This window comes from Lampetra planeri, unplaced genomic scaffold, assembly GCF_965212315.1.
Source record: "Lampetra planeri unplaced genomic scaffold, kcLamPlan1.2.h2 scaffold_164, whole genome shotgun sequence".
Lineage (NCBI taxonomy): Eukaryota > Metazoa > Chordata > Hyperoartia > Petromyzontiformes > Petromyzontidae > Lampetra > Lampetra planeri.
Window position 1 is genome coordinate 61061 of NW_027614372.1, and position 8758 is coordinate 69818.

Sequence of the window (8758 nt, forward strand, 5' to 3'; positions counted from 1 at the left end):
CCCACGTAACCTGCCCCCCCCATTTTGTTTGCTTTCAAACGGGGTAGGGGGGGGGAGAAGCGCATCTCATGATCTGCAGAATTCGGTCGTCGGTGTATTTATGTGCAACAAGATCGTCCGTTTCATATTACCTGTAAAGCCCTTTGCACGCTCTTTGTTTTTTGCTAAACAAATTTGTGTTGTCGACACAACATTAGTCGGATTGTTGAATTAAACAAAGGCTGGAATTCATTTTGGTTCTTTCCCCCCACACTGACCCGGCCGTGGCGAAGTGAGAGTCAAAAAAATTAACCCGTAAAAACAAAGTGTTTCACTATAAATCCTTTATATGCGTGGCGGCTAGAGTCCTCTCGTCCTCTGGCTCGAGATGGCTGCCACATATGGGTCAGATGATTGCCAGCATTAAGCAATTTGTAATTAAATATTTTTTTTTTCCCTAAACAGTGTAAAATTTTGGAAAAAAAATTTCACTAAAATTAATTGTCATGCACAACGAGTCTGTGTGGAAAATGGCAGCTCGATTGGATCACGGGAAGTGGGTTAAAAAACGACCGAAAGATGTGCACGGTCCTAAGCAAGCAAGCACGCAAGCAAGCAAGCACGCAAGCAAGTGAACTTAATATAAATGATTTAAAAAAGGCCTCGGCCAGCAGTGGATTTGCGAGGTTCTGTCCGTGCACGTGTAAGACCAACCCAAGTTGGACTTTGTAGGGTCTTCGCGGATTTGTCGCCAGGGTAACGAGAGCGGCAATTCGGTATTTATATTGGGAGGGGGGTGGGGAGGACAAAATGCAACTCCATTTAAATCTGCGCGACCCGTTTTCGATCATTAATAAGTGAGCGTGTGATGGACTCGAGGCACGACGCTCATTTTGTGATTGTTGAACATTTTTGTTTAAAAAAAAATTGGCACCACTGGTAGCCGGGCTTTAAAAAAACCAATCCAAACAGAATCGGCAAACGATACGTTTCCTTCGCGTCACTGCGTCTCCAAGTTTAAATAAAGACCCCCCCACACACACACACAACCAAGTAGAACCCCACCCCTCCTACCTCTTAACCACGGTCGTTGAGTGATTTGGTCGTTAAGCGGGTGTAGGGAATGCGCAGGTTAAAGGCCTAATTCGTTCCGATAGCATCGAAAAAGATACTAATAACATTATGAACGCAACATGAAAAGAAACGCAGGTAATGAATGGATTAATTAATATTTACTGTACCTACTACAGCCCATCGTTAACAGGGGAATGGTCGTTAAGCGAACATATTGGGCTCTATGGAGGCACTACACTACTATACAATACACTATACACTACACTTTACACTACACTACTATACACTGCTTTACACTACAGTACTATACACTACACTACTATCGGTTACGATACACTACACTATACACTACACTGCTATACACTATACAATACATTACTATACACTACACTGCTATACACTACACTACTATACACTACTATACACTACACTATACACTACTATACACTACACTATACACTACTATACACTACACTATACACTACTATACACTACACTATACACTACTATACACTACACTATGCACTACTATACACTACACTATACACTACTATACACTACACTATGCACTACTATACACTACACTATACACTACTATACACTACACTATACACTGCTATACACTACACTATACACTGCTATACACTACACTATACACTACACTATACACTACTATACACTGCTATACACTACACTACTATACACTACACTGCTATACACTATACAATACATTACTATACACTACACTACTATACACTACTATACACTACACTATACACTACTATACACTACACTACTATACACTACACTATACACTACTATACACTACACTATACACTACTATACACTACACTGCTATACACTACACTGCTATACACTACACTATACACTACTATACACTACACTATACACTACTATACACTACACTACTATACACTACACTACTATACACTACACTATACACTACTATACACTACACTATACACTACTATACACTACACTACTATACACTACACTACTATACACTACACTACTATACACTACACTATACACTACTATACACTACTATACACTACACTATACACTACTATACACTACACTATACACTACTATACACTACACTATACACTACTATACACTACACTATACACTACTATACACTACTATACACTACTATACACTGCTATACACTACACTATACACTACTATACACTACACTATACACTACTATACACTACACTATACACTACTATACACTACACTATACACTACTATACACTACACTATACACTACTATACACTACTATACACTACACTATACACTACTATACACTACACTATACACTACTATACACTACACTGCTATACACTACACTGCTATACACTACACTATACACTACTATACACTACACTATACACTACACTACTATACACTACACTACTATACACTACACTATACACTACTATACACTACACTATACACTACTATACACTACACTACTATACACTACACTACTATACACTACACTACTATACACTACACTACTATACACTACTATACACTACTATACACTACACTATACACTACTATACACTACACTATACACTACTATACACTACACTATACACTACTATACACTACACTATACACTACTATACACTACTATACACTACTATACACTACTATACACTGCTATACACTACACTATACACTACTATACACTACACTATACACTACTATACACTACACTATACACTACTATACACTACACTATACACTACTATACACTACACTATACACTACTATACACTACTATACACTACACTATACACTACTATACACTACACTATACACTACTATACACTACACTGCTATACACTACACTATACACTACACATTGGGTTCTATGGAGACCCGTCGTTAAGCGGATTAGTCGTTAACAGGGGTCGTCGTTAAGAGGGGGTCTACTGCATTCTTAACAACCCATCAGCGCCACGACCACCTTCGGAGTGAGCCATTCTCGGCAGCGTCGATTCATCTCCAAGAAGTCAAACGGCGGCGGACTGGTCTCGACAAACGGCAGTGTCTGGTCGGTAGGTCAGGCTCGACTCGATTTCAATCCTGCTGGAAGCTGCCAGATTTGTCGGTGGCCAAAGGGAAGGGCTCACACGCCCTGAGATACGTAGTAGTCGTCGTGGTGGCACTCTTTGCTCAAAGTGCCTGTAACTCGATGCCAGCCGCGCCACGAACGGGCTGCGTGCCGATTGAAGCACCCTCCGGGGCTCCGGCGTGTTGGTTCGCTCGCTCGTCTTGGTTTGAACAAGCGCACCGGTGGTTGAGTCTGAACGTTGACGATGACGTGCGCGACACGCAACTCTGTTGACGATCCGCGGGGCCGCGTTCAAAGTGTCTCCCGCTCCGACGGGCTTCATCGCGGCTCGGAGCCCATCCGTTTACGGCTCCGAGCTGGAGGTGACATTTCTCTCAAGAAACTCTTGGATGACCTCGGCACCCATCACACACTGGACATCTGTTAGGGGGGCGGGGGGGGGGGAAGAGCTTCATAGCTCATCGGATTCCTCGGGTCTCAATTAAAATTCTGATTCTATGGAGGGAGGGAGGGGGGCATTGGCGAATCTCCCCAACAGATGGGACAACCGTTGTTGACTTGCGCAAAAGTAGCGCTTAAAAATGAAACTTGTTTATTTTACCAGGTAAAGCCCACTGGGCTATACTGTACAGCTTTATTTTTCTTTTCCAGAAGCGAGCTGGCCGCATGTGACAGCCCTATGAAGTGGCTTATCATTTGGACATTTATAGCGGCCAAATACTCGGAACTGCATGTTTCTAAATGTGGAGGGAAAATCCGGAGTGTCTGGCGCAAAGTCCACGCGACCACGGAGAGAGAGAGACACGCAAACTCCAACTACACAGCAGGCGTCCAGGGTCGAGATCAAACCCACGACCTCCTGCATATCAGTCGATGTAGTTGACATCTCACCACGGGGAGAAAGAGAGAGAGATAGAGACGCAGACTGCAAATATACAGCAGCAGGCGTCAGGGTCGGGCTCGAACCCACGACCTCCTGTATACCAGGCGATGTAGTTGACATCTCACCACGGGGAGAGAGATAGAGACGCAGACTGCAAATATACAGCAGCAGGCGTCAGGGTCGGGCTCGAACCCACGACCTCCTGCCTGTATCCCGGGCGAGATAGTTGACATCTCACCACTGCGGCACTCAATTTGATTTTACCGAACACGGGAAGGATGTATTCTTCCATTGTTTTAACTTGCAGCTGGAACAATCCGCGACGTCAATTACGGGAACTGGGAAATTCAACTCGACCGGAATATGTTGTTTGTGTGTGTGTGTGCGTGCTTGATTGTTATGCCGTCATTGGTAAGCGAAGCTGAGATCCTAGATTTGAAGCTTTCGTGACTGCAAGGATTCATATTTTTAGGTTTTTTCGGTAAAGTCACGTAGGTAAATTTTTGTTTTTTAATTAATAAAAATAAAATAAAAATCACGACGTTTCGGAGGCAACACAAGCTTTCGTCTTCAGGTGGAACCGCCACAGCCACGACAGCTGTATCAAGTAAATGAGAGATTACAAGAGCTACCACTCCGTATATATAATGGTTGAAGAGTGGAAGGGCCAAGTACGGCACACTTTTTATTAATATGGTAAGGTGAGGCTTACGACTAAGAATAGACTGCATAACCTAAGACGCTGAGATCACCACCAACTCGCCATAACCTTGACAGAACGGATTAGTCGCGGGTGGCCGAAACCCGGATCCTGATCCAGGATCTTAACCTCGGTGGCTTGGTTTGCTTTTTTGCACCCACGCTCTATGACCCCTCCCCCCCCCTCCTGAGCCACCGATGTCGCAGCAGTAGCTAGGAGATGTTGACTACCTCGCCTGGTATACAGGAGGTCGTGGGTTCGATCTCGACCCTGACGATGCCTGCTGCTGTATATTAGGAGTCTGCGTGTCTCTCTCTCTCTCTCTCATCATCATCACGGTGGCTAGGAGATGTTAACTGCCTCGCCTGGTGTACAGGAGGTTGTGAGTTCGATCCCGACCCTGACAACGCCTGCTGCTGTATATTTGGAGTTTGCGTGTCTCTCTCTCATCATCATCATCGCGGTGGCTAGGAGATGTTGACTACCCCGCCTGGTGTACAGGAGGTCGTGGGTTCGATCCCAACCCTGACGATGCCTGCTGCTGTATATTTGGAGTTTGCGTGTCTCTCTCTCTCTCAGCCCGTGGTCGTCGCGTGGATTTTTCTCGCGTCCTCCCGGGTTTTTTTCCCCTGCACATCATCGTCACCATCGTTACCCTCGTCACCAGCATCATTAATAATAGTTAGCGGGTGACGTCACTCCACATGGGGGGCGAGGCGCCTCCTCCCCCCCTCCTCGGCGTCAACTCACAACCCTCACCACAAAGCCAGAACCCTCACGTCACGCGATCTCCGTGACGCCGTTGAGACATCAAAGTAAAAAGGACGTCGCGATGAACAAGGGATTGTACCCTTTACATGAAATAAGTCGGTGTCACCGCGCCCTTACAAATTGCACACGCATCCATGCAATGAATATATCACGTGGCGAGATCTGCTGTTCGCTTGCAAGTTTCAGATTTACTGCAATACACCCGTCCTTGCACGGGCCAAAAGGCTCGTGTGTGTATATATTAAAATTACACGAGAGACGTATTCACAGGTACTAAAGCAATTATCTTCGAGCCAGTATCGCCTGCGGCGTCGCGTCGCGTTTCGAATATTCAGTACTCGTCGTCGGCCGAGGCCGCAGTGACATTCCGGCTGAGCAGGCGAGTCGCGTGATGTTTCACAGACGTGACACCATCGCTCGAATGAAGAAAAAACAAAACGAATTACCATCGTCTTAGATAGCAGACGCTCAGTAAAGTCAGACGAAGATTTGTGTGTCGATGAAATGGCACGCACCACATGTTGTGTCTCGCACACACCCCCCCAACCCCCCCGTATAGGCTGTTAAGAGGATTTTTGGGCAAGTGCTGCTGCTGCTGTTGCTGCTGCTGCTGTTGCTGCTGCTGCTGTTGCTGCTGCTGCTGTTGCTGCTGTTGCTGCTGTTGTTGCTGCTGCTGTTGCTGCTGCTGTTGCTGCTGTTGTTGCTGCTGCTGTTGCTGCTGTTGCTGCTGCTGTTGCTGCTGTTGCTGCTGCTGTTGCTGCTGCTGCTGCTGCTGTTGCTGCTGTTGCTGCTGCTGTTGCTGCTGCTGCTGTTGTTGTTCGCGAGTCAGCACCCGTCGAAGGCTGCCACGGCACGCTACTATATACTATATACACTACACATTGGGCTCTATGGAGGCACTACACTGCTATACACTACACTATACACTACACTACTATACACTACACTATACACTGCACTACTATACACTACACTACTATACACTACACTATACACTACCCTATACACTACACTATACACTACACTACTATACACTACACTATACACTACCCTATACACTACACTATACACTACTATACGCTACACTATACACTACCCTATACACTACACTATACACTACACTACTATACACTACACTATACACTACCCTATACACTACACTATACACTACACTACTATACACTACACTATACACTACCCTATACACTACACTATACACTACACTATACACTACACTACTATACACTACACTATACACTACCCTATACACTACACTATACACTACACTATACACTACACTACTATACACTACACTATACACTACTATACACCAAGGGGGTTTGGTGGCCAACTCCACGCCCGGCCGCCTTTGTCTCCCTAAGCTGCGACGTTGTTTCACATCGATGCATCGGGGTTCTCGTTTGAGGCCGAGTCGAGTGGCAAAGGCGATTTGGCACACACGTGGAGGAAGAAGCAAGGACAGGGAGGGAGAGAGAGGAGAGAGAGTTGAGTGGTAACGCAGAGGACAATAGACTCATACAGAGACACATAGACTCATATAGTGACCCCCATAGACTCACACAGAGACTCATAGACTCGCACAGAGACCCATAGACCCACACAGAGACCCATAGACTCACACAGAGACCCACACTCACACAGAGACCCGTAGACTCACACAGAGACCCACAGATTCACACAGAGACACATAGACTCATACAGTGACCCCCATAGACTCACACAGAGACTCATAGACTCACACAGAGACCCATAGACCCACACAGAGACCCATAGACTCACACAGAGACACATAGACTCACACAGAGACCCATAGACTCACACAGATACCCACCATAGACTCACACAGAGACCCATAGACTCACACAGAGACCCATAGACCCACACAGAGACCCATAGACTCACACAGAGACCCATAGACTCACACAGAGACCCATAGACTCACACAGAGACCCGTAGACTTACACAGAGAACCATAGACTCACACAGAGACCCATAGACTCACACAGAGACCCATAGACCCACACAGAGACCCATAGACTCACACAGAGACCCATAGACTCACACAGAGACCCATAGACTCACACAGAGACCCGTAGACTTACACAGAGACTCATAGACTCACACAGAGACCCATAGACTCACACAGAGACCCATAGACTCACACAGAGACCCATAGACCCACACAGAGACCCATAGACTCACACAGAGACCCATAGACTCACACAGAGACCCATATACTCACACAGAGACCCATAGACTCACACAGAGACCCATAGACTCACACAGAGACCCATAGACTCACACAGAGACCCGTAGACTCACACAGAGACCCATAGACTCACACAGAGACCCATAGACTCACACAGAGACCCACCATAGACTCACACAGAGACCCATAGACCCACACAGAGACACATAGACTCACACAGAGACCCATAGACTCACACAGAGACCCAGAGACACACACAGAGACTCATCGACTCACACAGAGACCCACCAATAGACTCACACAGAGACCCATAGACTCACACAGAGACCCGTAGACTCACACAGAGACCCACAGACTCACACAGAGACCCATTGACCCCCAAGCAGACCCACGTCGCATTTCGCTGTCACGGACCCGACGTCACTCGGACGTTCCAGCAGCGAGGCGCGGTCGCCTCGTGACTCAAAGTGACAGATCAGGTCGGGCAAGAAGGAGCGGCCTGGCACGGCAAGTCGCTCCCAGGGTCTCTGTGGGCCCACAGGGGGCGGGCGGGCGGGGGGGGGGGTCAGCTGAGCCCCCTTGCCTCGGGGCCAGTGCCGGATTATCCGAGTAACACAAGTAGCGACTAAACGTGTAGTAGCTGCACGTGTAGTAGTAGCTACTACACGTGTAGTAGCTTCTACTACACGTGTAGTAGCTACTACTACACGTGTAGTAGCTACATGTGTAGTAGCTCAGCACTTGCCCCAGGAGTCTAAGTCTACACGCGAGTTCTCTGTCTGTGCGTGTGTACTGCCTCTGCCCTTCATAGGTGCTCAGCACTTGCCCCAGGAGTCTAAGTCTACACGGGAGATCTCTGTGCGTGTGTACTGCCTCTGCCCTTCATAGGTGCTCAGCACTTGCCCCAGGAGTCTAAGTCTACACGGGAGATCTCTGTGCGTGTGTACTGCCCCTGGACTTCATCGGTGCTGCTACTCGCTGGCAGCACTTGCCCCAACTGGCTACACGGG